This window comes from Procambarus clarkii, chromosome 6 (genome assembly GCF_040958095.1).
Source record: "Procambarus clarkii isolate CNS0578487 chromosome 6, FALCON_Pclarkii_2.0, whole genome shotgun sequence".
Classification (NCBI taxonomy): Eukaryota; Metazoa; Arthropoda; class Malacostraca; order Decapoda; family Cambaridae; genus Procambarus; species Procambarus clarkii.
This window is the reverse complement of record NC_091155.1, coordinates 28,635,318-28,662,137: the sequence shown is the minus strand read 5'-3', so window position 1 is coordinate 28,662,137 and position 26,820 is coordinate 28,635,318. Positions and strand designations below refer to the sequence as shown.

General features: G+C 44.8%; 1 protein-coding gene across 1 annotated transcript in view; it reads left to right on the top strand.

Annotated features, from left to right (window-relative positions):
• The window catches only part of Wnt2 (Wnt oncogene analog 2), a 146,204-nt gene that overhangs the window by 14,638 nt on the left and 104,746 nt on the right, over positions 1–26,820 (top strand). Inside the window, exons 3-5 of the mRNA XM_069307616.1 lie at positions 10,392–10,537; positions 20,821–20,955; positions 24,585–24,676. The gene's annotated coding sequence lies outside the window, so the exon portion shown is untranslated. The remainder of the gene's footprint in view (positions 1–10,391; positions 10,538–20,820; positions 20,956–24,584; positions 24,677–26,820) is intronic.

The window sequence follows — 26,820 nt, the reverse complement described above, 5'->3', positions numbered from 1 at the left end:
TATCCCCCAGTACCACTACACACCATAAAGAAACTAACATGCAAAAACTACAAGCAGTGCAAAATAAGGCATTAAGGAGAGCAGCAAAACACCGTCCACCAAATGATCAAACAATCCAGGAACTCCATGAGCTCCTGAACATACAGCCACTAAACATCAGACTGCAGCACCAAGCCATCAGGGTGTGGAACACCATCGAAATGTTCACATAAGCAATTGAGGATTGATTGAACATTGAGGACCCAATGTTAGGAGGATTATTCCAAGATGAAACGCCCCATTACCACAGCTGGTGGCCAAAGTGCCTATTTACTAGATAAAAACCCCGCCCCACAGTACATAATTCCCAGTTGAAATACTGACCAGAAACCCTCCCCAAATAATTTGAAAAAATTATGTAAATATATGTATATATGTAAATATATATATATATAATATATATATATATATATATATATATATATATGTATATATATATATATATATATATATATATATATATATATATATATATATATATATATATATATATATATGCGGAAAATCCACAGAGAAATGTGAAAGGAAGTGAATGTTTCGGCCTGTTAAAGCCTTTGTCAACACCGGATTGACTAGAGGTAAGAGAAAGAGGGTACAGGCCACACCTGTCAACACAAGACTGACTAGAGGAAAGAGAGAGAGGGTACAGGCCAACACCTGGAACCTGACCAACCCATCTCTAGGGAAAGAATCCTAGCAACCCTAGAGATGGGTTGGTCAGGTTCCAGGTGTTGGCCTGTACCCTCTCTCTCTTTCCTCTAGTCAGTCTTGTGTTGACAGGTGTGGCCTGTACCCTCTTTCTCTTACCTCTAGTCAATCCGGTGTTGACAAAGGCTTTAACAGGCCGAAACATTCACTTCCTTTCACATTTCTCTGTGGATTTTCCGCATAAAAATTATCCGTGTTTTGTTATCGTCAATTGCATATATATATATATATATATATATATATATATATATATATATATATATATATATATATATATATATATATATATATATATATATATATATATATATATATATATATATATATATAACTGAAAACTCACACCCCAGAAGTGACTCGAACCCATACTCCCACAACTGGTATGTACAGGGACGCCTTAATCCGCTTGACCATCACGACCGGACAAAAGGAAGTGATAGCCGAGGCTATATGAACCACTTCCCCGCCGGCACTCGGATGGTAATCTTGGGCATAGCATTTTATCAAATCACCTCATTCTTTGGGGCACACGTGAGGAACACAAATGCAAACAAGCCTGAATGGTCCCCAGGACTATATACAACTGAAAACTCACACCCCAGAAGTGACTCGAACCCATACTCCCACAACTGGTATGTACAGGGACGCCTTAATCCGCTTGACCATCACGACCGGACAAAAGGAAGTGATAGCCGAGGCTATATGAACCACTTCCCCGCCGGCACTCGGATGGTAATCTTGGGCATAGCATTTTATCAAATCACCTCATTCTTTGGGTTCACCTTTCAATCACCTTTCACCTTTAACAATCACCTTTGTTTGCATTTGTGTTCCTCACGTGTGCCCCAAAGAATGAGGTGATTTGATAAAATGCTATGCCCAAGATTACCATCCGAGTGCCGGCGGGGAAGTGGTTCATATAGCCTCGGCTATCACTTCCTTTTGTCCGGTCGTGATGGTCAAGCGGATTAAGGCGTCCCTGTACATACCAGTTGTGGGAGTATGGGTTCGAGTCACTTCTGGGGTGTGAGTTTTCAGTTGTATATAGTCCTGGGGACCATTCAGGCTTGTTTGCATATATATATATATATATATATACGTACGTACTTATCAATAGACATCCATATATGGTGAAACACATGTGAAGAACCTCTCACACACTCACAGCTCCCTGACAAGAGGGAGCCAGCTTAGCTTAGCTGCCAACACCCACTCATCGTGTCAGCAAGGCGGACAGCCCGCCTGCTTTCATACCTCTCACTGTATTTCCCACTTCTAAACTTCCTTTCACCTATGCCTCTCCATCCTCTACTCCAAAAAACAAAAATGTGGAGGGAGTGGGAAGAACGAGGTGTGAGGGAAGGGGAATGATGAGAAGCGAATGGAGAGGAAAGGGATGAGAGAAAGGAGGCTGGGAGGTAGGAATGAAGGGAATGAGAGGAGAGTTGAGGACGCTCCTCGTGAGTCATTTTTTTTCTACCACAGACGTGGCCACACATTTACAATGCTAACCAGCATGTATACATTTTCTTCTGTCCTCCATGGACAGGGCTAGAAATGTGTTCAACAGATCTCTATAACCCTGTCCATGGAGGACGGTTGGCAAGCGTGACGTAACAAAGTCTGTGTTTGTGGTGGTGAAAGTTGCAGCCCTCTAGCGGTATGTTGTTGAACATTCAGCTACTCGGAACAAAACGTTCTGAGTAGCACGGGCGATGGTGAGCCCGTAATGGGCTTACCTGGCACAGGAGCGGGGCTGTTACTGTTCCAAGGACGATATGTGTCTTGTAATGCTATCAGCAGCCCTTATCCTCACCCACAGCAGTGAGCCCTTATCCTCACCCACAGCAGTGAGCCCTTATCCTCACCCACAGCAGTGAGCCCTTATCCTCACCCACAGCAGTGAGCCCTTATCCCCACCCACAGCAGTGAGCCCTTATCCTCACCTACAGCAGTGAGCCCTTATCCCCACCCACAGCAGTGAGCCCTTATCCTCACCTACAGCAGTGAGCCCTTATCCCCACCCACAGCAGTGAGCCCTTATCCCCACCCACAGCAGTGAGCCCTTATCCTCACCCACACGAGTGTTCTCGTTCAAGTGAACTATTACGTCCACTCCATAGTATGGAGACCAAAACTGAAGACAATTAACATAATTAACATATTAGAAAGGAGGAGTGGGCTTCACTCCCATAGGTGAAGCTGAAGAAGAACATCTATTGCCTTAGTACTAACGCCTCGAGAAATAAATACCAGTATGCTATTTGCCTTATTTGTGGTAGGTAAGGTGGGCAGGTAAACTGGCAGTGAGGGATATTTAGTTGGGTAAGTTTACAGGAAAATAGGTAAAAGTATTGGTATAGGTAAGTATGTGAGGCTTTAGATAGGAAAGGAGAGCCGGGAGAGGTGTGGAGGAATGTGTCCTGAGGTAAGAATGGGAGGGAAACGTGGGAAAGGGAGGGTGTAGAGGGGGAGGAGGGTGGGCTTGAGAAGGTGAATTATATATGTTACCTATAGGAACCCCCCCCCCCCCTCCCCATCCCCCCAGACCGGTCTCTGACTAGGCCTCCTGGTTGGTGGTCTGGCCCACCAGGCCGTCATAGGCCCCGTTGCTCGCAGTATGATCAGGGAGGCATCACCCGGATGATCAGGGAGGCATCACCCGGATGATCAGGGAGGCATCACCCGGATGATCAGGGAGGCATCGCCCGGATGATCAGGGAGGCATCACCCGGATGATCAGGGAGGCATCGGCCGGATGATCAGGAAGGCATCGCCCGGATGATCAGGGAGACATCACCCGGATGATCAGGGAGGCATCACGCGGATGATCAGGGAGGCATTGGAGGTGAAGACGAGGCTCAGGGAGAGGATGGAGAAGGAAGTGTGAGAGGAAGGAACAGCTGAGAGGGAGAGTGGCCAACATGGCGTCACATTCCTCTCTCTCTCTCCCACTCCCCCTCGCCCTCCCTTTCACACACACGCACACTTTCTTCCTCCCACCGACCCGGATCTCGCCCCGGTCCTTGTGCTCAGTTTTGGGAGGTGGGGAGCGGGTACTTACCTAACACTGCTTACTTATCAGTGCCTACGTGGACGTGAGGTCTAGCTCATTATGCCCCGCCACTAGCCTTGTTGTACCTTTTGAGGTTAACTGTTCTGACGTTCAAAATCTTTGTCGAATCTGGCGTTAAAGTTGTGGCTGGAGGTGGCTTCCACACCTTCTCCTCTCAGGTCATTCCATTTGTTGACCACCTGTACAGTGAACGAATACTTCCTTACATTTGTCGACTCATTTATGTTTCCAGCTTCCACCTGTGTCCTCTACTTGTCCTACTTTCTTTAAAATTTGAAGAGGCTGTTCTTGTGCACCTTATCGACCCCTCCTCAGTAACTTGTATGTAGGGATCATATCCCCTCTGTTCCTTCTATCCTCTAGTGTTATGGGATTTTGCTCCATTAACCCTCTTACCTCTGGCACCAATTTTGCTACAAACTCTTCTACTTTTTTCAGTGTTTATTTTGTATTAGTGTGCTTCACAAGGTGCGGCTTCCATGCCGGTGCTGCATATTCCAGTATTAGTCTAACAAATGTTGTGTAGCTTGGCTTGAAGGCGTCCTGATTTAGGTTCCTAGATGATGTTCTTATATATCCCAGCGTCCCATATGCCGCCGATGTTATCCTGTTTATGTGTGCCTCCGGTGTTAGTGTTGGACTCACAGCCACTCCCAGATCCTTCTCTCTGATTCCTGTGGCTGCCTTTCCCTTATGGTATAGAGGTTTTCTGATCTCCTCTCTCCCTTCTTCATTACACTTGAGACTGGGTGGAGTGAGGGGGGGGGTGATGGAGAGGGGGGAGGGGGGGAGAGAGAGGGGGAGGGGGGGGGGGGGGAGAGAGGGGGAGGGGGGGGGGGAGAGAGAGGGGAGGGGGGTGAAGGGCAGTAAAGGGGGTAATTATATTAATCACGTCATTTCTATTCCATATTTTTACTCCATGTAATAAAACTTGCAGATTTGTTATGCAGCTGTTGTAGAGCTGCTCTACAACTGTTATAGAGCTGCTCTACAATTGCCATAGAGCTGCTCTACAATAGTTATGGAACTGCTCTACAACTGTTATAGAGCTGCTTTACAACTGTTATAGAGCTGCTCTACAATTGTTATAGAGCTGCTCTACAACTGTTATAGAGTTGCTCTACAATTGTTATAGAGCTGCTCTACAACAGTTATGGAGCTGCTCTACAACAGTTATGGAGCTGCTCTACAACAGTTATAGAGCTGCTCTACAACAGTTATGGAGCTGCTCTACAACAGTTATGGTGCTGCTCTACAACAGTTATAGAGCTGCTCTACAACAGTTATAGAGCTGCTCTACAACAGTTATGGAGCTGCTCTACAACAGTTATAGAGCTGCTCTACAACAGTTATAGAGCTGCTCTACAACAGTTATGGTGCTGCTCTACAACAGTTATAGAGCTGCTCTACAACAGTTATGGAGCTGCTCTACAACAGTTATAGAGCTGCTCTACAACAGTTATGGCGCTGCTCTACAACAGTTATAGAGCTGCTCTACAACAGTTATAGAGCTGCTCTACAACAGTTATGGCGCTGCTCTACAACAGTTATAGAGCTGCTCTACAACAGTTATAGAGCTGCTCTACAACAGTTATGGAGCTGCTCTACAACAGTTATAGAGCTGCTCTACAACAGTTATAGAGCTGCTCTACAACAGTTATGGAGCTGCTCTACAACTGTTATAGAGCTGCTCTACAACAGTTATGGCGCTGCTCTACAACAGTTATAGAGCTGCTCTACAACAGTTATAGAGCTGCTCTACAACAGTTATGGAGCTGCTCTACAACTGTTATAGAGCTGCTCTACAACAGTTATGGCGCTGCTCTACAACAGTTATAGAGCTGCTCTACAACAGTTATGGTGCTGCTCTACAACAGTTATAGAGCTGCTCTACAACAGTTATAGAGCTGCTCTACAACTGTTATGGCGCTGCTCTACAACAGTTATAGAGCTGCTCTACAACAGTTATGGTGCTGCTCTACAACAGTTATAGAGCTGCTCTACAACAGTTATAGAGCTGCTCTACAACAGTTATGGCGCTGCTCTACAACAGTTATAGAGCTGCTCTACAACAGTTATGGTGCTGCTCTACAACAGTTATAGAGCTGCTCTACAACAGTTATAGAGCTGCTCTACAACAGTTATGGCGCTGCTCTACAACAGTTATAGAGCTGCTCTACAACAGTTATAGAGCTGCTCTACAACAGTTATGGAGCTGCTCTACAACAGTTATAGAGCTGCTCTACAACAGTTATAGAGCTGCTCTACAACAGTTATGGAGCTGCTCTACAACTGTTATAGAGCTGCTCTACAACAGTTATGGCGCTGCTCTACAACAGTTATAGAGCTGCTCTACAACAGTTATAGAGCTGCTCTACAACAGTTATGGAGCTGCTCTACAACTGTTATAGAGCTGCTCTACAACAGTTATGGCGCTGCTCTACAACAGTTATAGAGCTGCTCTACAACAGTTATGGTGCTGCTCTACAACAGTTATAGAGCTGCTCTACAACAGTTATAGAGCTGCTCTACAACTGTTATGGCGCTGCTCTACAACAGTTATAGAGCTGCTCTACAACAGTTATGGTGCTGCTCTACAACAGTTATAGAGCTGCTCTACAACAGTTATAGAGCTGCTCTACAACAGTTATAGAGCTGCTCTACAACAGTTATAGAGCTGCTCTACAACAGTTATGGTGCTGCTCTACAACAGTTATAGAGCTGCTCTACAACAGTTATAGAGCTGCTCTACAACTGTTATGGAGCTGCTCTACAACAGTTATAGAGCTGCTCTACAACAGTTATAGAGCTGCTCTACAACTGTTATGGCGCTGCTCTACAACAGTTATAGAGCTGCTCTACAACAGTTATGGTGCTGCTCTACAACAGTTATAGAGCTGCTCTACAACAGTTATAGAGCTGCTCTACAACAGTTGTGGTGCTGCTCTACAACAGTTATAGAGCTGCTCTACAACAGTTATAGAGCTGCTCTACAACTGTTATGGCGCTGCTCTACAACAGTTATGGAGCTGATGCTGAACAAGAACACTTCTTATGGAGAGTTATCATAAGATATCTCAGTGTTATGATAACCTCCCATAACAGTGTTATGGGAGCCCATGGTGGAGCCCCATAAGAGCCCCGTCAGTGGTCTACAACGACACATGTTTTGGAGCTCTGTTACAGATGTTTGTCAGTTGTTGAGGCGAGGGAGGACATGTGTCTAGGGGGGGGGGACTGAAGAGGGAAAACGGGGGGTAGGGGGGGTAAAGAATATGGGAGGTAAAGGAGGAATAGAAAGTTGACCAGGTGGGTAGGGGAGGTTGGGGGGGGGCGGATGGATGGGGTGGAGGGGTGAAAGGGGTTGGGGGTTGGAGGGGAATATGAGGAGGAGGAGGGGGGGAGGTGGAGGGGATGACAGAGGGAAAGGTGGCCAACAGAGACTCTTTCTCTCTCCTCTCTCTCTCTCTCTCTCTCTGCAGGTTTACCATACAGTGCAAGGTTTACCCTACAGTGCCAGATTTACCCTACATTGTAAGGTTTACCCTACAGTGCCAGATTTACCCTACAGTGCCAGATTTACCCTACAGTGTAAGGTTTACCCTACAGTGTAAGGTTTACCCTACAGTGCCAGATTTACCCTACAGTGCCAGGTTTACCCTATAGTGCCATGTTTCGTAGCTGATAAGATATTCTAAGATTTTTCACAAGTTTTTCAAATATTTGGATATGCTTATATACATTTTTTAGCACATGTATTTATGTATAATGTGATGTATATGTACATCCCGGAACACCATGCACATATGTGGTGCGTATGAGTCGACGCCATGGACGGGTTCGAGGTCCAAATAGCAAATGTCCAGCCCGTCCTCCAAACAAAGATCCAAAAGTTATTCCATCCACCCGCCAAACCCCCTGATTATGAATGAAAAGTGGTTTACACACGACTCACAACTGCTGACGTTCGAACATATCCGGAACAAGTGTTTCACTGAAGAATTTTGTTCGAATCACAACACTATAAATGCTTCACCCACGTACTACAAATACAAATAATCGCCAACAGAACCTACACATCTAACCTAACCTAACCTATGCCTATATATGCACAATATGCTAATATATTATAATATTAATTTATACTTGAGAAAATTCCCGTTTTGAATGAACAGCATATTAAAATTTATGAATGCGTCTGTGGGGTCGACCGCTGGATGTAATGGACTTGAGTCGAGGACGGGATGGAGTGTGTGTGTGTGTGTGTGTATACTTCCCTGGAAGTACTCGTGTAGAAGTACTCACCTAAATGTACTTGCAGGGTCGAGCTAGACTCCTAGCCCCGCCTTCCGAATATTGTTACATTAAAGTAATTACTCATTTCTCACGCTTTTATCATAGTTATATAATAAAAATTTAATCGAATTAACTTCAACGACTTAAAAGTCTATCCCATTCCATTTATTGGCAGCTCTTAACATTGAGAAAGATCTTTATGACGTCTGTAATTAATTTCTATCTCTCGTTTCCTCTATAACCCTTCGTTCTACTGTTCCTATATTTGAACAATGCTGATTTGTGTACTTTGTCAATTTACCTTAGAATCTTATATGTTGTTATCATGTCTCCCCTATCTCCCCTCTGCTCCAGTGTGTTAGGTTCAGTTATCTCTGCATTTCCTCACAGTTCAATCTCTTCAGCTCAGAAACGAGCCTCGTTGCATATCTTTGGACCTTTCCTAGTTTTACCTCGTGCTGAGGGTTCCATGTTGGGAATGTATATTCAAGAACATAAGAACAAGGTAACTCCAGAAGGCCTTTTGGCCCAAACGAGGCAGCTCCTATCTATAACCACCCAATCCCACTCATATACATGTCCAACCCACGCTTGAAACAATCGAGGGACCCCACCTCCACCACGTTACGCGGTAATTGGTTCCACAAATCAACAACCCTGTTACCGAACCAGTATTTACCCAAGTCTTTCCTAAATCTAAACTTATCCAATTGATACCCATTGTTTCGTGTTCTGTCTTGTGATAAGAGTGGATCTTACCTATACTGTGTATATTGTAAATTTGTAAAAAATGAGCCCAGAAAGCCACTTTTGTCCAAGTTTCCCAAGGAATACACGGACGTTAGCCAGCAAGCCGTATGCAGCTGTTGTTATTCTGCTAAATTTAGATTTAGGATAGACTTGGGTAAATACTGGTTCGGTAACAGGGTTGTTGATTTGTGGAACCAATTACCGCGTATGAGTGGGATTAGGTGGTTATAGATAGGAGCTGCCTCATATGGGCCAATAGGCCTTCTGCAGTTACCTTTCTTCTTATGTTCTTATGTTCTATGTCTGGGATCATCCCAGGCGAAAGTTCGAATCCTCATCACGGCCCTTGCGGATTTGTTCTCTATCATGTCACGCTTAATTCTTCGCCTTTCTAGAGAATGTAATTTAAGCTTTGTCAATCTTTCTTCATATGACAGATTTCTAATTTGAGGGATGAACTTTGTCATCCTACGCTGGACGCGTTCTAGTGAATTTATATACATTCTATAGTACGGCGACCAAAACTGAAGTGCATAATCTAAATGGGGCCTAACCAGAGCAAGATATAGCTGAAGAACAACACCAGGTGTCTTGTTACTAACGCTTCGATTAATTTATCCCAGTGTCCTATTTGCCTTATTACGAACATTTATGCATTGATTTTTTGGTTTAAAATTCTTACTAATCATAACTCCCAGATCCCTTTCGCAGTCCGACTTCGCAATCTCAACACCATCTAGCTCGTATCTTGTAACTCTATCATCATTACCTAGCCTCAAAATCTTACATTTGTCAGCATTAAATTCCAGCTGTCAATCTTTTGACTATTTCAAAACCCTATTTAGATCGTCTTGAAGTGATAGAGAGTATTTTTCCGTGTTTATTTCCCTCCCGATTTTTGTATCATCTGCAAATATTGCTCCCCAACCCTAAATCTAAATCATTTATATATATTATGAATAACAGAGGTCCCAGGACAGAGCCTTGAGGCACCTCACTTACAACATTTTCCCAGTCTAACTTAACTCCATTTATACTAACTGTTTGCTTCCTTTGGTATAGCCATGCCCTAATCCAATTTAATATAGCACCCCCAATTACCATGAGCCTCTATCTTTTTAATCAGTCTTTCATGTGGCACTGTATCAAAAGCTTTGCTAAAGTCAAGGTACACAACATCGCAAGTCTTACCACTATCAACTGCCTCAACTATGCTGGAATAAAATGATAGCAAATTTGTTAAACATGGACGGCCATTTGTAAGCCCTGTTGTGAATAATTTATTAATTTATGTTTTTTTCAAGATGAAGACGAATGGTATTTGCCAATCCTCATAACTTTGCATTTGGTTGGGTTAAGCTCTAGCAACCATTTTTCATACCACTACTGGTGCGTGTCCAAATCCGTTAGCAAGGTAACACACTATCTCTGTCCTGTGTGTGTGTGTTTTACCAGTATGATAGAATCTAGAATTTAGTTACCCGGAATTCACAATATATCAATTAAGAGCGTTGTTTTTCAGGTATCGGTATGTGTCGCCTACTTTCTCGCCCTGTTTCGCCTAATTCCTCGTCCTGTATGTCACCTCATTCGTGGCCGACAGTGACATCTCGTGGCACTGTAGAAAGCCTCGTCGTCTCCTGTCATTAAGCCCACGTTGGCTTCAAGGTATGTAGGCCAGGAAGGCGGGGTCCGGGAGCGTTGTTTAGTGTGTTCCCATATCTTAGCTATTGTCCCTGGCAGGCGGGGAGTGACGGGCCTCACCCCTTTCCCCTGGGCTCCACCCTTCACCACGACGCTCTCTCCTCATCACCTCCTAGAACACGTCTAGAGCGTACTTGGTCCCACAACAGGAAAACAATTCGGAACAAAAAGAGCCGGGAAGGGGAAGCTGATTCACTGATTTATATTATTGAAAATTATATTTTTCTTATGAATACATTTGGCTTCAATAGAGACAAGTGATGATTTGGTGTTTGAGAATCGTTGATAGAATGAACACGAGATGACACCAGGGCCTGATGGCTGAGCGGACAGCGCTCTGGATTCATAGTCCTAAGGTTACGGGTTCGATCCCAGGGGGAGGCGGAAGCAAATGGGCAGAGTTTCTTTCACCCTGATGCCTCCTGTTCACCTAGCAGTAAACAGGTACCTGGGAGTTAGACAACTGCTATCCTGGGGATGTGTAACAAATAGGAGGCCTGGTCAAGGACCGGGCCGCGGGGACGTTAAGCCCCGAAATCATCTCAAGATAACCTCTCAAGAAGGTTACATGAGGACTCCCCGGAACTGAGTATTCGGTCATGAAATTAATTGGCACTTGTCAATCACACTGACTTCCCTTTAATCTTAGACAAAGGCCGAGACGATTGTCAGTCATCAGTCAGAGAAGCTTATGAACGTGGCTTTTACAAGTGGCTCAGCCTGTGGAACACTGTGATACTGAGAGATAGAGAGATCAGTCTGTGATCACAGGAGGTCACTGACCCTAATAGGGCCGCCCTCCACGCATAGATCACTGAGTCGCATGGTGGTCATCGGTCCATTTACGTTTCACACCTCCTCACCGCCTAAAATGTCAGTCATTCCTCGTTCTCTCGACATTAGAATCTAATTTAGTGTGGGAATCCGTAGACCAGGACGAGCTCAAGACGTGGCCGCGTTCACACACATTACACCTCAACAAAATACTCAGGGTTCCAGCCAGTCGACGAGATGTCAGTAAGACAAGGAGACTCGTTCCTGAGTCACTGACGTCAAGCGGACAAGGAACGTCCCTGCGAGTCAGATAGACAAGTGGCCCTTTTTCCTGCGAGTCAGGTAGACAAGTGGCCCTATTTCTTGGGAGTCAGACAGACAAGTGGCCCTTTTTCCTGAAAGTCAGACAGATAAGTAGGCCTTTTTCCTGGGAGTCAGATAGACAAGTAGGCCTTTTTGTGCTTTATCTCGTCTATGCGTGCCGTATATGTTCTCTGTATTCCCTCTATTTCAGCAATCTCTCCTGCTCTGAAGGGGGAAGTGAGTACTGAGCAGTACTCGAGACGGGACAACACAAGTGACTTGAAGAGTACAACCAATGTGATGGGATTCCTGGATTTGAAAGTTCTCGTAATCCATCCGATCATTTTTCTGGCTGACGCAATATTTGCTTGGTTATGCTCCCTAAACGTTAGGTCGTCGGACATCATTATTCCCAAATCCTTTACATGCTGTTTTCCTACTATGGGCACATTTGATTGTGTTTTGTACCCTATATTATGTTTAAGGTCCTCATTTTTACCGTACCTGAGTACCTGGAATTTATCACTGTTAAACATCATGTTATTTTCTGTTGCCCAATCGAAAACTTTATTAATATCTGCTTGAAGTTTTTCAATGTCTTCAGCCGAGGTAATTTTCATGCTGATTTTTGGGTCATCTGCAAAGGATGATACGAAACTGTGACTTGTATTTTTGTCTATATCTGATATGAGAATAAGGAAAAGCAGCGGTGCAAGGACTGTATATGTACTGCCGAAGCGAGTACCTTGAGGTACCGAGCTTTTAACTGCGCTTGGACTCGATTTTATATGATTGACTGTTACTCGTTGAGTCCTGTTTGACAGAAAACTGAGTATCCAGCGTCCTACTTTACCGGTTATTCCCATTGACTTCATTTTGTGTGCTATCACTCCATGGTCACATTTATCGAAAGCCTTTGCGAAGTCCTTGTATACCACATTCAGCATTCCAGTTTAAGTGAGGGGTCTGCTAGTCCAGGTGAGGGGTCTGCTAGTCCAGGTGAGGGGTCTGCTAGTCCAGGTGAGGGATCTGCTAGTCCAGGTGAGGGATCTGCTAGTCCAGGTGAGGGATCTGCTAGTCCAGGTGAGGGGTTTGCTAGTCCAGGTGAGGGGGTCTGCTAGTCCAGGTGAGGGATCTGCTAGTCCAGGTGAGGGATCTGCTAGTCCAGGTGAGGGATCTGCTAGTCCAGGTGAGGGACCTGCTAGTCCAGGTGAGGGATCTGCTAGTCCAGGTGAGGGATCTGTTAGTCCAGGTGAGGGGTCTGCTAGTCCAGGTGAGGGGTCTGCTAGTCCAGGTGAGGGGTCTGCTAGTCCAGGTGAGGGGTCTGCTAGTCCAGGTGAGGGGTCTGCTAGTCCAGGTGAGGGCGGGCCACTAGTCTAGGTGAGAAGGCCCACTGGTCCAGGTGATGGGGAGGGATGCCAGAATGACCAGCCAGAATGACCCTGGTCACAATGTGTCATCCTGGCTGGTCAACACACACAAGTACCAGGCTGGTCAACACACACAAGTACCAGGCTGGTCAACACACACAAGTACCAGGCTGGTCAACACACACAAGTACCAGGGTGTGCCGCTGATAGCAAATAAATATTACTGGCCATTTACCCCAAAGTCAGTACACGAGGTCATCCCGGACAGGCCCCCAATACCATCTCACTATAGCCCGTGCTACGTGGACATTGTGTTCTGAGTAGCTAAATCTAAAACAACTACACCAACTCCCCGGAGGGCTCTCTCTCACCACGCACCTGACCTGCTGTAAGTGTGTTGCCACTATTGCAGTACGTCTCCAGAACTGATGTTGTGTACAGTTTGAGACCGGATACTTAAGTAAATTTATTGACTTCTACTTCATAAGCTGGTGAGAATGGGGACTGTGAAACACCTCCCCAAAACAAGAGGCACATATAAATAGCATGAGCTGCATATTCTAATTTGATGAACATCAGAACAACCTTCAGGAAACTCAACAAGGAGGCACTCAGAGCACGTTTACATCACCTACGTGAGACCAGTCCTATGATATGCAGCCCCATCATAAAGTTTAAACCTCGAAATGCACATAAGGGAACTGGAAGAGGTACAGAGATTTGCAAAGCTTATTCGACAATTACTGTGATGGTGTACGAAGAAAGGGTGAAGGAATAAGACAAAAACTTGGTTAAAAATAGGGAGAGGAGACATGCTACAGACGTGTAAAATACTTTGGGAATAAACAGGATACGAAAAGAGGAAGTGTTCACTGTGACTACAGATAGGACAAGAGGGCAGGTGTAAAGTTTGTGACCGTAGATAGATTAGTCATACCGATGTTATAAACTTTTCTTTGGTGTAAAATCATTTGGAAATGCAATGAGTTAGATGAGTAAGTATAACAAGGCAATTTCATCCCTAATTTCAAAAGAAGATATGATAGAAATTTTGATCAGTAGTCATGTCATTAGACAAGTATCGGCTGAATAGGGTACTTGAGATGAAGCGTGAGTCTACAAGGCCTAAGAGGTGAGGACACAAGAGCCGCTGGGTGAGGATTTACACAGGTTATCAAACCGCAGAACAAGCGGGAAGTTCTACGGGCTCACCATAGCCCGTGCTACTTGGAACTTTTTGTTCCAAGTAGCGAATCTTAAACAACAACAAGAAGCGGGAAGGCAGTGTAGTGACCAGGACACACGACTCAGTCATTATGACTATATAGAACTTAGGTCGGTGGACTCTACCTTCCTTGACTGCCAACAATCTGTTGACACACTACCTGGTGAGAAATTGCAATATAGGCTGGACAACTGGCAGTGATAACTGTGCAAGTGGTGAACTAGACCAGAGAGTACCTAGCTGACAGGAAACAGAGAACCACACTTCCCAGATAGGAATCAAGTATCAGTTCTCTAACCTACGCCCATATTTGGTACGCATATATAGCCTAACAACAGAAGTAAACTTAGGCATGTCTAATTTCAGTAATTTTGCAAAGCTAAAGAGAACTTGAACTGAGTGAGGACTGTAGGTTGCTCCTGGCTGACTAATGAGAAGAGGTCTTGGTCAGAGTAATACCTATTCCAATGTGTGTTTGTGTTCACCTTAGACATGATATGAAGTAGTGTAGAAGGGCGCATGTCATGGTATTCCCTTTGGTGTCTATTGACATCCCAGACTCAGGATATAACGGGGGTCTGACCCTTAGTAGGTCAGGAGCTGCTGGGACCTTCCGTCCTCTTTGTCTTCCTCTTCCTCCTCCTCCTGCTGAATGGTTGCGCCATAAAGCCTCTTTCAAAAATACTTATCTCCTTTCTTCCTTCTTATGCTCCTTTTTCACCACCAACTACCTCCTATTCCACTTCTGTCCTTCCTCACCCTCCCTCCCTCCACCCCCTGGTCCCTCGTCGCGTCAGGGGCTTCCCCCCCCCCCCCCTGGCCCCCAACACCGTCTCCGGCCCCAGCGTCACGCCCGGCAGCGTGTCCCAGTAAAAGTAAGAGTGAAGCCATCAACAGCAATTACGTTTAATGTTTTGTGCCTGGCATCCTTGCTGGGGCGTGACAGCTTAACATCACGAGGGGAAAGCTGCCGTGAAGCAAGACACTATCCCGAGTGTACTCGCCTGCATGTTCCTGCCTTGACGCGCCTGCAGCGCCTCCCTTGTCTCTTGCTAGGGTTTCTGACGCTCATCTTCCTCATCGTGCCTTCTCGTGCAACGGTGTATGGAGTCTGTGCAGGCGATGAGTCACAATAACGTGGCTAAAGTATGTTGACCAGACCACACACTAGAAGGTGAAGGGACGACGACGTTTCGGTCCGTCCTGGACCATTCTCACGTCGATTGTGAGATTCTCAAGTCTCACAATCGACTTGAGAATGGTCCAGGACGGACCGAAACGTCGTCGTCCCTTCACCTTCTAATGTGTGGTCTGGTCAATATGGAGTCTGTGTCAACTGTACCTCATTCCACTTTGTTCAGTACTCTTACGATAAGTGTCTCGTGGTTCATTTTGAATTTTACTTCCCACCCATTCCATTTGTACATCACTTATGTTGAGAGTATAGCACCATTAATTTTTATTTTACCATTAGCTAACGTCATAGCTCAGACGTCTAGGTTCAAGAACCAGTCTTGTAACAGACCTTTACACTTTGATTATTTAGATGGAGAGTTCCAGGTATTGTTGAATGTTGTAGCAGTGTACACCATGCCTAGGGGAGCCGGTCGGCCGAGCGGATAGCACACTGGGCTTGTGATCCTGTGGTCCCGGGTTCGATCCCAGGCGCCGGCGAGAAACAAAGGGCAGACTTTCTTTCACCCTATGCCCCTGTTACAGTAAAATAGGTACCTGGGTGTTAGTCAGCTGTCACGGGCTGCTTCCTGGGGGTGGAGGCCTTGTCGAGGACCGGGCCGCGGGGACACTAAAGCCCCGAAATCATCTCAAGATAGCTTAGTGCCTGGCGTCACACAATGGCTGCACGGCCTTGTTCCCGCTGTTGTGTGTCCTCTCTCCACCATCCAAGATTTTGTGGTTAACAGATTTTCAATTAGAAGTTTGAATTTAGTAGTCAAAATGTCATGTTTATATATATATATATATATATATATATATATATATATATATATATATATATATATATATATGTATATATATATATATATATATATATATATATATATATATATATATATATATATATATTATAATATATATATGTACATATATATATATATATATATATATATATATATTTTATAATATATATATATATATGTTATATATATATATATATATATATATATATATATATATATATATATATATATATATATATATAGTTTTGTTTAAGTTATTACAATACTGTAGTGTTGAAAATGTTTGTGGTGTGATATTGAGGAGACGGAAGGTGAGGCTCCCTCACCACGGTGTTGGTGTAGCCGTGACGCAGTCTGCGTGACGCTCTGCTTCACGCTTACATCTAGTGTGTAACTATCGCGTGACACCCAGTCTCGGGCACCCATTGGTGGCACACTGGTGTGACTGGACCAGTTAGTGCCAGTCAGCGTGTCTACCTGAGCCCCACCCTGGTCGTGTTGGCACCAGCCCGAGTGGTGCCAAATGAGCCTCAGAGATACAATAGATAACGTTATCAGTGTCACGTTATAAGTGTCACGTTATAAGTGTCACGTTATAAGTGTCACATTATCAGTGTCACGTTATCAGTGTCATGGTGATCAAATGCACTAAGACATTTAAGTAATAGAAGTTAACCCAATATACAGTCCAGGTGGGTTACGAACCTACTCTCCAGTTCTTTGAAGGATGAGAGACGGGCTGAGGAGCTGAAGCTCAACCCACTCGAACACAATTGGGTAAGTGACAAGCAGGAGGCTAAGAAGTGGAGCCCCTCAAGGACTGATCCTTGGTTCCGTGCTCTTTATTGCCCTAATAAAGAGCTTAGTAAAGAAATAAATGTCAAGCATTTAGAAACTTTATTAATTACTGGAAATTAGACGGAAAAACTTGCCCCAAGGCCGGCTGCTTCAATATTCAAGGAGACTTAAACAAGTTCATTTTCAGAGACGAGGAAAATTAATTTCAGTGCAGATTAATGTACTACTGTAATGTACATTATTAATGTACTGTAATGTACATTACTATATAATTTGTATTTGTCTTTTCATTAAAAACATTTTTATTACAAGTTAGAGGTACAAAGAGCATATACAGCTAGCTTGAGGGACTCGCTCACAGATATTTCAGAACCCGGGTTGTGTAGTCGAGAAAACTTGACTTGCATCCGGTTTACGTAAAGCTAGGAGTGCTCTGGAGGTGTCTTGGAGGGTTCTTAAAGAGTCTCTGCGTCTGTAAACAGTTTGTTGAATCACGGCGTAACCGCCAAGAACGCGATTAACCAGAAACATTTGCTAAGTACTTGCATAACAGTTTAATGAATCCGGTCCCTGGTTCACAGACTGATCCACCTTCATAATAAACCCAGTATCAAAATTACTTAGAAATATCTATCATGTACCTCTGTAGTCATTGTGTAATACTTGTTATTTACTGACCTTTGACTCAAGAATGAGCTTCAGTCAGGGGAAAAAAAGTAGTTTTTCCCTGACTTTTTCCCGGAAAGTTCATTCCTGAGCTTCGGAGGACAACCGCCTTGTAGCAGCACAATATATGGGCTGGAGGCCTCATCCGTTGGTACAAAGGTCCGTAACGCTATGCGTACTAGTGACTTTAGGTATTGTATGTACTAACTCTATCTATAAATCCAACATTATGTTTCTAAATCAACTATGTATGTACTTTTCCTGAATAACAAATTTATTTATTTATTATTATAGAGAGAGAAACAGGTAGAGAGACACAATGACACGGAAAAATATATTAAGAGACTGAGAGCTAGATTCAGAGACAGAATGAGTGTGTGAAAGAAGGAATAAATGAATGAATGAAATAGACATTGATCTAGTGTATAACATTTCTATATTTCAGCCATTCTCCTTAAATGATAGTACTTATCGCAACTATTTGCTCCAACGTACAAATACGTACTGTTTGACCTCACATTTTGTTAATTGTTAAAATTTGACAAAATTTGTAAAATGTTAAAATTAACATTTTGTTGAACTGCATTAGCACAAACAACATTCTAGAAAATTTGAAATATTACCGAAGACCCTAACCTAACCTGTTCAAGCAATCCTAGACTTAATATATACGCTGTTTTAGGCCTAAAATAAAGCGCATATATGTGCTGCACTTAGACTCATTTTGAACTTTTTCTCACCATCTACAAACTTGATAGTATAAAATGTGAACTTTTTGGCGGCAGTCCAACTGCACGTATTGGAACGTTCGAACAAGTAGTTTTTAAAAGTTCATTTTAGGAAGCCCGGTAATTATTTCTAGAGGGAGAACGATAGAATGAGGCGGTTTATTGCTAATTACAGAAAAAACTGTTGGGGTTTAAGTGTGAGGTTTTCCGCAACACCCGGACAACAGATTAACATTTTGTTCAAACACAAGAACTCCGTCATTACCTGTGAGGCAACGGTCGTTAGATGAGGAAGGTGAGGAGAGAGTTGCGCGGCCCCTTCCCGGCGACGACGCGCGTACACGTACACACACACACACACACACACACACACACACACACACACACACACACACACACACACACACACACACACACACACACACACACACAGTTCTACTCACCTAGTTGTGCCCCTGCAAGCACAACTAGGTGAGTACAACTCACCAAGTTGTACTCACCTAGGTGAGTACACACACACACACGCACACGCACACGCACACACACACACACACACACACACACACACACACACACACACACACACGCGCGCGCGCGCGCGCGTGTGTGTGTGTGTGTGTGATCCACATAAACACGCCTTCCTAGCCAGACGACCCCGATGGCTAGAAAGGCGGGATCCAAGAGTCATTGCTCGATCCTGCAAGCACAAATAGGTGAGTACACGCGCGCGCGTGTGTGCTGGGGGGGGGGCTGACAGCTGAGTGGACAGCGCTTCGGATTCGTAGTCGTGAGGTTCCGGGTTCGATCCTCGGTGGAGACGGAAGGAAACAAATGGGCCAACCCGTCATCGACTCAAGTCCATTACATCCAGCGGTCGACCCCACAAACGCATTCATAAATGTTAACATGCTTTTCATTCAAAACAGAAATTTTCTCAAATATAAATTAATATTATAATATATTAACATATTATGCATATATAGGCATAGGTTAGGTTAGGTGTTTAGGTTCTGTTGGCGATTATTTGTATTTGTAGTACGTGGGTGAAGCATTTACAGCGTTGTGGTTCGAACAAAACTCATCAGTGAAGCACTTGTTCCGGAAGTGTTCGGGCGTCAACAGTTGTGAGTCGTGTGTAAACCGTTTTTCATTCATAAACAGGGAGTTTGGCGGGTGGATGGAATCACTTTTGGGTCTTTGTTTGGAGGACGGGCTGAATGGGCAGAGTTTCTTTCACCCTGATGCCCTTGTTACCTAGCAGTAAATAGGTACCTGGGAGTTAAACAGCTGCTACGGGCTGCATTCCGGGTATGTGTGTGTGTGTGTAAGAGAAAAATATATGTATTAAATATGATAGAGGAAAAATAGGTCGGCAGTCAGAACAATCGACAACTGACGGTTTAGAAGGCGGGGTCCAAGAGCTAACAGCTGGATGCTGCAGGCACAAATAGTAAATACAAGTACTAAATCCTATAACGTGAGACATAATTAGGAAGAACTTTGACAAATTAAAAGGCTCAAAGTCCTCAGGTGTGAAAGAGATCCAGTCCAAAGTCGTAAAGGAACTGCCAGATGGTCGATGTCTACAACTGAAATTCCTTTTCAGAAAATCTGTGGACCAAGGAATAATTTCCCTATATTGGAAATATGCAAATGTCCTCCCTATTTTCAAAAAAAGGCAGAACGAGCTCAGTAGAAAACTGTGGTCCGATCAGTTTGACCTCGCACATTTTTTTTCAGGGATATTCCTACGCGGGCCCTAAGCCTCTGGCTGGCCTACTAAGTGTTGATTGTTGCTGTTTTACTTGGGCGGAGTATGAGTATTTATGACTCGTATGGTCGCTTCAGTAAGATTTTGCCATATGTGTTTAACAACTTCTGCTCTGTTGAATCTAAGTTGAAATCTTAATGGGTTTGTAACTCTGCACTGTGTTAGATAATGCTCCAGTCGGGCATTTCTCCACAGTGCTGACATTTCCTCTCATCTTCCGGAACATCATCTCTTCTGTGAACTTCTTCCACACATCTGCAAGCTCACGGAGAGAATCCTAAGGAAACGGTTACCAGGCGACCTGCTTCTCTGTACAATCATCTTATCAGTCTGAGTTTCTCGTCGGCTGAAGACGGTCTCTCCTATGTCCGTCCTCCCTCTTGCACTCATTCCTGCTAGTCTAAACTATTGTTTTTCACATAACACGACCTTACTACTACTACTATGATTATTATTATTATTATTATTATTATTATTATTATTATTATTATTATTATTATTATTATTATTACTACTATTATTATCCTCATCACGGCTCCTACGATTTTTCTCATCATTAATATTATTATAATGTGCAGAGCCTTTCAGAAAGATGCCCCTTGTAAACACCCTCTGACGACGTGTCTCCCGCAGGAGTAGCCAACAAGATGAGCGCCTCTGCCGGACGTTCCCGTAGAGACAGAGAGTACCAAGGAGACCAGGAGCTGAGATCCTCTCCCGGCGGCGACACCTGCAGGGGCGTCTCTGCTAGATACACCCTTGAGGAAGGTTAGTGCTCCGGGGACCACTGCTCTTGGCTGAAAATACAAATAGTAAATACACACATACACACACACACACACACACACACACACACACACACACACACACACACACACACACACACACACACACATACACACACACACACACACACACACACACACACACACACACACACACATATATAAATATATATATATATCACACACACACACAATATATTTTTATTTAACTTCACGATGACGTGATCTAGATAAGTTCATGTATTGTTTTGTGGTATTGTCTAGAGCAAGTAAATTAGTCTTGGAATATGATCATGATGTTCATCAACTCACAACCGGTCATTAGTGGTTAATATCACGCCTGATGAATATTTGTACTGAGAATGTCCCATCCGTTCTTCCCTCCCTAAGCTCAGCAGATAAAGTTCACTTCAACCCGGCCTCAGGCTATGCATGTTCATGCGGCGGCCCATCATGCGGCTCAATAACCCATTTATCAATTATTGTGTATTTTGTATTTAAAATCTGTATTTTCTCATATATATATATATATATATATATATATATATATATATATATATATATATATATATATATATAATATAATATAATATAATATAATATAGACGCCCCGGAAAACATTCAAGCATGGTACAATGTCCATTTGTCTGGCAATGTATGCCTCACCGTCCCTCCAAGGAGGGACAAATCACTTGCTTCCTCGGTCCTGAGGGCGATAAATGAATACCCCAAGGGGGGATAACCTAGTTCGCCTGCCTCTCCGAGCAAAACACACCCACCGCAGAAATGGTAACACCACCATATCGGAAACGTACAAAATCAGAGCACAAGCCACCAAGAAAATTGAAGAGGGAAGCACCGCAAGTGCTATTAGAGTCTTTACCAGTGACGAGAAAATTACTCCTCGAAACTCAGCCACAGCACGGGCCCTGCAAAGCAAGCACCCACCCAGAGCCCCTCAAGGTGACAACATGCTTCCGCCACCAGTAGAGACCATTTCATACCCATGAACTGTTGTTGAATCTGAGGTCTATAAAGCAGCCCTTTCTTTTCCACCTGGGTCAGCAGGCGGCTTTACTAGATTAAAACCTCAACACATCAAGCAAATGTTAAATCCTGCGGTTGGTGATGCTGCACAAGATCTTCTTATGGAACTCACAAGGTTCGTCAATGCGTGCCTGGCTGGTGATATACCTGAGGTCATCAGGTCCCTCTTTTTTGGTGCCTCCCTCTGTGCTCTCAAAAAGAAGGACGATGGAATCAGGCCAATCGCTGTTGGCAACACTCCAACGCCTGGTTGCCAAGGCTGCTACGAGGGTTGTCAGCCAGCAAGCGGTTGAATTGCTGAAACCATTTCAGCTAGGATTTGGGATCTCCCAACGCTGTGAAGCGGCTGCCCATGCAGAACGAGCATACAACACCAACATTTCTGACGAAAAGGCCCTGCTTAAACTGGACTTTAAGAATGCCTTCAACATGGTCAGAAGAGGGGCAATGCTTTGTGCCGTACATCGCGATTTCTGGCCCCTCTACCCGCTCATACTATCGTGCTACAGTGGTGAGTCAAAACTGCTCTTTGACGAACACAAAATCAGATCATGTGAAGGTGTTCAGCAAGGTGATCCGCTAGCTCCTCTTCTTTTCTGCTTAGTCTTCAAAGAAATCACAGAAAGCTTGTCCAGCGAGTTCAAAATCTGGTTTTGGATTATGGCACTATAGCTGGCACCGTAGACCACCTCTTGGAAGACATCAGAAAAATAAGGGAGCAAGAAGTAAGCTTGGGTCTCTTCCTGAACCCCTTCCAAGTGTGAAGTAGTCTCCTCCAACCCAAACATCATAACTAGAATAAGGTCTGCCTTGCCTGGAGCTCATATCATTAGGACTGAGAACAGCACTCTCCTTGGAGCCCCCCTCGGGTCTAACGCCCTCGGGTCTAACGCCATTTTCCTTGATAAGAAAATCAGAGACCTCAGGAGGATGGAAGAGAGGATAGGTGACAACGAGGCCCACGATGCTTTATATCTCCTCACTAAATGCCTATCCCTTCCGAGGCTAACCTACTCTCTGAGGTGCGCCCCATCCTACGACAGCCCAAAACTTGAAGAGTATGACCTATTATTGAAGACCATGCTAGACAAAGTTCTTAACCTCTCCCTCAACGAATGCCAGTGGAAACAAGCCACTCTTCCTGTCAGGCTCGGCGACTTGACTGTCCGCACCGCCACCCAAATTGCTGTCCCAGCCTTCCTGTCTTCCTCCTCAGCATCAGATGACCTGGGTAAGGAAATTCTACCTGACAACCTGTGTGACTTAGCAGGGATACAGGACTCCCACTACACAGAATGCGACACAAAGTGGGGTACCATGGCAGACCCAGCACTCAGACCAGTCATGGCGACAGCCAAGAAACAATCCAGCTGGGACAGTCCCATTGTAGACAAAGAAGTCACAGCTTTGCTGGAGGCAGCAACAACCCTCCAGTGATCGTGCGTGCACGCCTCACAGCTGTGCAGGCTCCCCATGCAGGGGACTTCCTTTTGGCAGTCCCTATGTCTGCGACAGGCACACGTCTTGATCCGCAGGAGCTCCGTATTGCAGTTGCTCTCCGCCTTGCTGCCCCTATCCACACTGTTCATAGGTGTATTTGCGGCGAGGCAGATGCTGACGAATATGGATTGCATGGCCTGCGCTGTGGAAAATCTGGCGGTTGGCACTCTAGGCACGACAAAGTCAATGACATCATTAAGAGAAGTCTTGCCTCTGCCCAGTGTCCAGCAGAGAGAGAGAGAGACCTACAATCTATTGAACCGTGACTCTGTTAGCTTTGCCGGCCGACCAGACGGAACCACTGCGCCCTTGGAAGGGTGGCAGACAGTTGGCGTGGGACTATACTTGCTTATCCACCCTGGCAACCACATACATCACCCTCTCTGCCGGCCAAGCAGGAGCCGCAGCAACACACAGAGAAAGATACAAGTCAACCAAGTACAGGGAATTATATCATTGGTACAACTTCGTTCCAATAGGATCTGAGACCCTAGGCCCATGGGGAGAGAGTGCAAGAAGGTTTCTTAAGGATCTTGGTTCCAGGCTCATTGACACTACAAGAGACCCTAGAGCAGCAAGTTTTTTCTTCCAGCGCCTCAATGTCGCGATCCAGAGGGGGAATGCCCGCTGCATCCTCGGTTCCTGCCCAGCGTCGGAGGAGTTCCAATCAGGGTTTTACGCAATTCCACGTAAATAAAATAGTTTACGTGTAATGAAGTAAGGACGAAGAGGTAGAACAGCCTATTGACATAGCTCGGGTGCATGGGGGGAATTGTGTAAAACCCTGGTTTGTGTCTCGGAGAGGCTGCAGGATCCGTTGGTAAATCAGGATGATTTCCCCGTTGCAATTCTTTTATGTCGTAGCTCAGTCGATTAAGGCAGCGTCTGGGATCCTCACGGACGTAAGTTCGAACCCTCGTCACGGTCCTTGTGGATTTATTCATCTGATGCATCACGCTATTGTGATTGCTGTGTCCCATGTATATATATAATGGTAAGTTATTTGGTTAATAATAACAAATTATTTGATTAATGGAATGTCTGCAATAATTAACTTAATTACAGTGGTCGTGACGTGTGGTCAAGAAGAGCCCGTCCTCGAATTTGACTTCGAGAACCCAGAGTCCCCAGCCCAGGACAAGAACACGTCATGCCAGGTGACCCTCGAGTGTGGTGTTCCAAGGTGTCAAGTTAGGTCAGGAAATGTATAAACAACTTAGTTATACTTTAACAGTGTTCGTTTTCTGTATTAAAAAAATCTATGATAGTTTTCTTTGTACTTTTAATGTTTAGGGGCAACTGAACTGAAATTCTCACACTACCGCCTGATGTTTATAAACCGAGAGATGTTCCCTGCGTTTGACGGGAGACATCTCCCGTCACGCAGGGTGCAGTTGCACCTCCACAGATCTCCAGTATCAGCTCTTGATACTGGTAATGGCTCAAAAGGGCCACCACTTACGGGCTATTCATGCCCGTGCCATCTTTTGGGTGGCTTAATCTTCATCAATCAATCAATCCCTGCGTTTATATTACATGTGGACTGTGTTCAAGAGTAAAGTATACCTGCCGGCTGGTAAGTCAGTTAATGTTGCACCTTAATAATCCTCTAGAGATTAAGCCCAACACTAAACACATAAATATTATTTTTATTTCATTACAGATATATAAGAGTTGTTACATTCTTGTAAAGCCACCAGCACGCGTAGCGTTTCCGGCAAGTTTTGAATCCTATGTTCCCCGGAATACGACCCGCCAAATCGTCTAACAACCGAGTACTCATTTTACTGTTGAGTTAAACAGAGTCTACAGTTAAGGATTGGCGTCCAGTAAATCCTCCCCGTCCAGGATACGAACCCATTAGCTTATATTTTAGCCCTATATTAGCTTATATTGAGGTGCCCATCAGGGACGGACTAGTGACTAGTGCCCCTCCGGCCTCCACCAGGGACGGTCTGATGGGGAGAAAGGGAGGGTGCAGAAGTCATTTATGGCCGGAAGGAGAAAGAACGGTGAACTAGAGGCCATAAATGGCGGCCAGGGAGTGATAGTGACCATTAATAATAATAATAATAATAATAATTTTGTTCACTAAAAGGTATAATGGGATGATGAGATTACATAAGATTGGTATTTGTACATTCTTGCAGCGCCAGTAACACGGCGCTGCAGGCGCTGATGATTGCTCACATCTAAGATATGATTGGTCACATCTAAGATATGATTGATCACATCTAAGACACGATTGATCACATCTAAGACACGATTAATCACATCTAAGACACGATTGATCACATCTAAGATATGATTAATCACATCTAAGACACGATTGATCACATCTAAGACATGACTGATCACATGTAATGTTCACTAGAGAGAGAGAAGGGAAGAAGACAACGCCTGCTGCTCCAGGAAGGGCGCCTCACCACCACAAGTGTCCATGGTGTCTCTGACGCCGCTGGTGGTAGAGCGTGATGTACTGGTTAGCACTCTCGGTCCTCGCCTTGCATGCAAAACAATCCAGGATCGAACCCTGGGAAGGGAGAATTTGGCATTGTTCCTTCACTGTTCTCGCTCCTCGTTAGGCACCCAGCAGTAATTAAGGACAGAGATGTGTACTGTTTAGCGGACCGTGTTGTTAGGGTAAAGCAGCCAGTGTGAGGCTTGAGATGTGCTGTGGCATGAAGAACTCTTGGCCTGCATGCAACAAATGAAAACCTCTGCTCTTGCAACTCTGCAGTGCAAGATAAACGAATTGTTTGTCAACAAGGCAATGCAGCCATTACGACGCCTGACTGAACCCAAGCCTTCCTTATAAAGCTTCACACTGATATATACGTCACTGTTCAGCAAGACTGTGTATTTGTTTGTCTGCCTGAATGTGTGTGTCCCCATGTCAGGGACCCTGGCCCTGACAAGGGTCAGGGCCAGGATACAAGGGTAAGGAGAAGGGTACAAGGGTCAGGGCCAGGATACAAGGATAAGGACAAGGGTACAAGGGCCAGGGTACAAGGGTCAGGGCCAGGGGTACAAGAGTCAGGGCCAGGGTACAAGGGGTCAGGGCTAGGGTACAAGGGTCAGGGCTAGAATACAAGGGTCAGGGCCAGGGTACAAGGATCAGGGCCAGGGTGCAAGGGTCGGGGCCAGGGGTACAAGGGTCAGGGCCATGGTACAAGGGTCAGAGCCAGGATACAAGGGTCAGGGCCAGGATACAAGGGTCAAGGCTAGGGGTACAAGGGTCAGGGCCAGGATACGAGGGTCAGGGCCAGGATTCAAGGGTCAGAGCCAGGATACAAGGGTC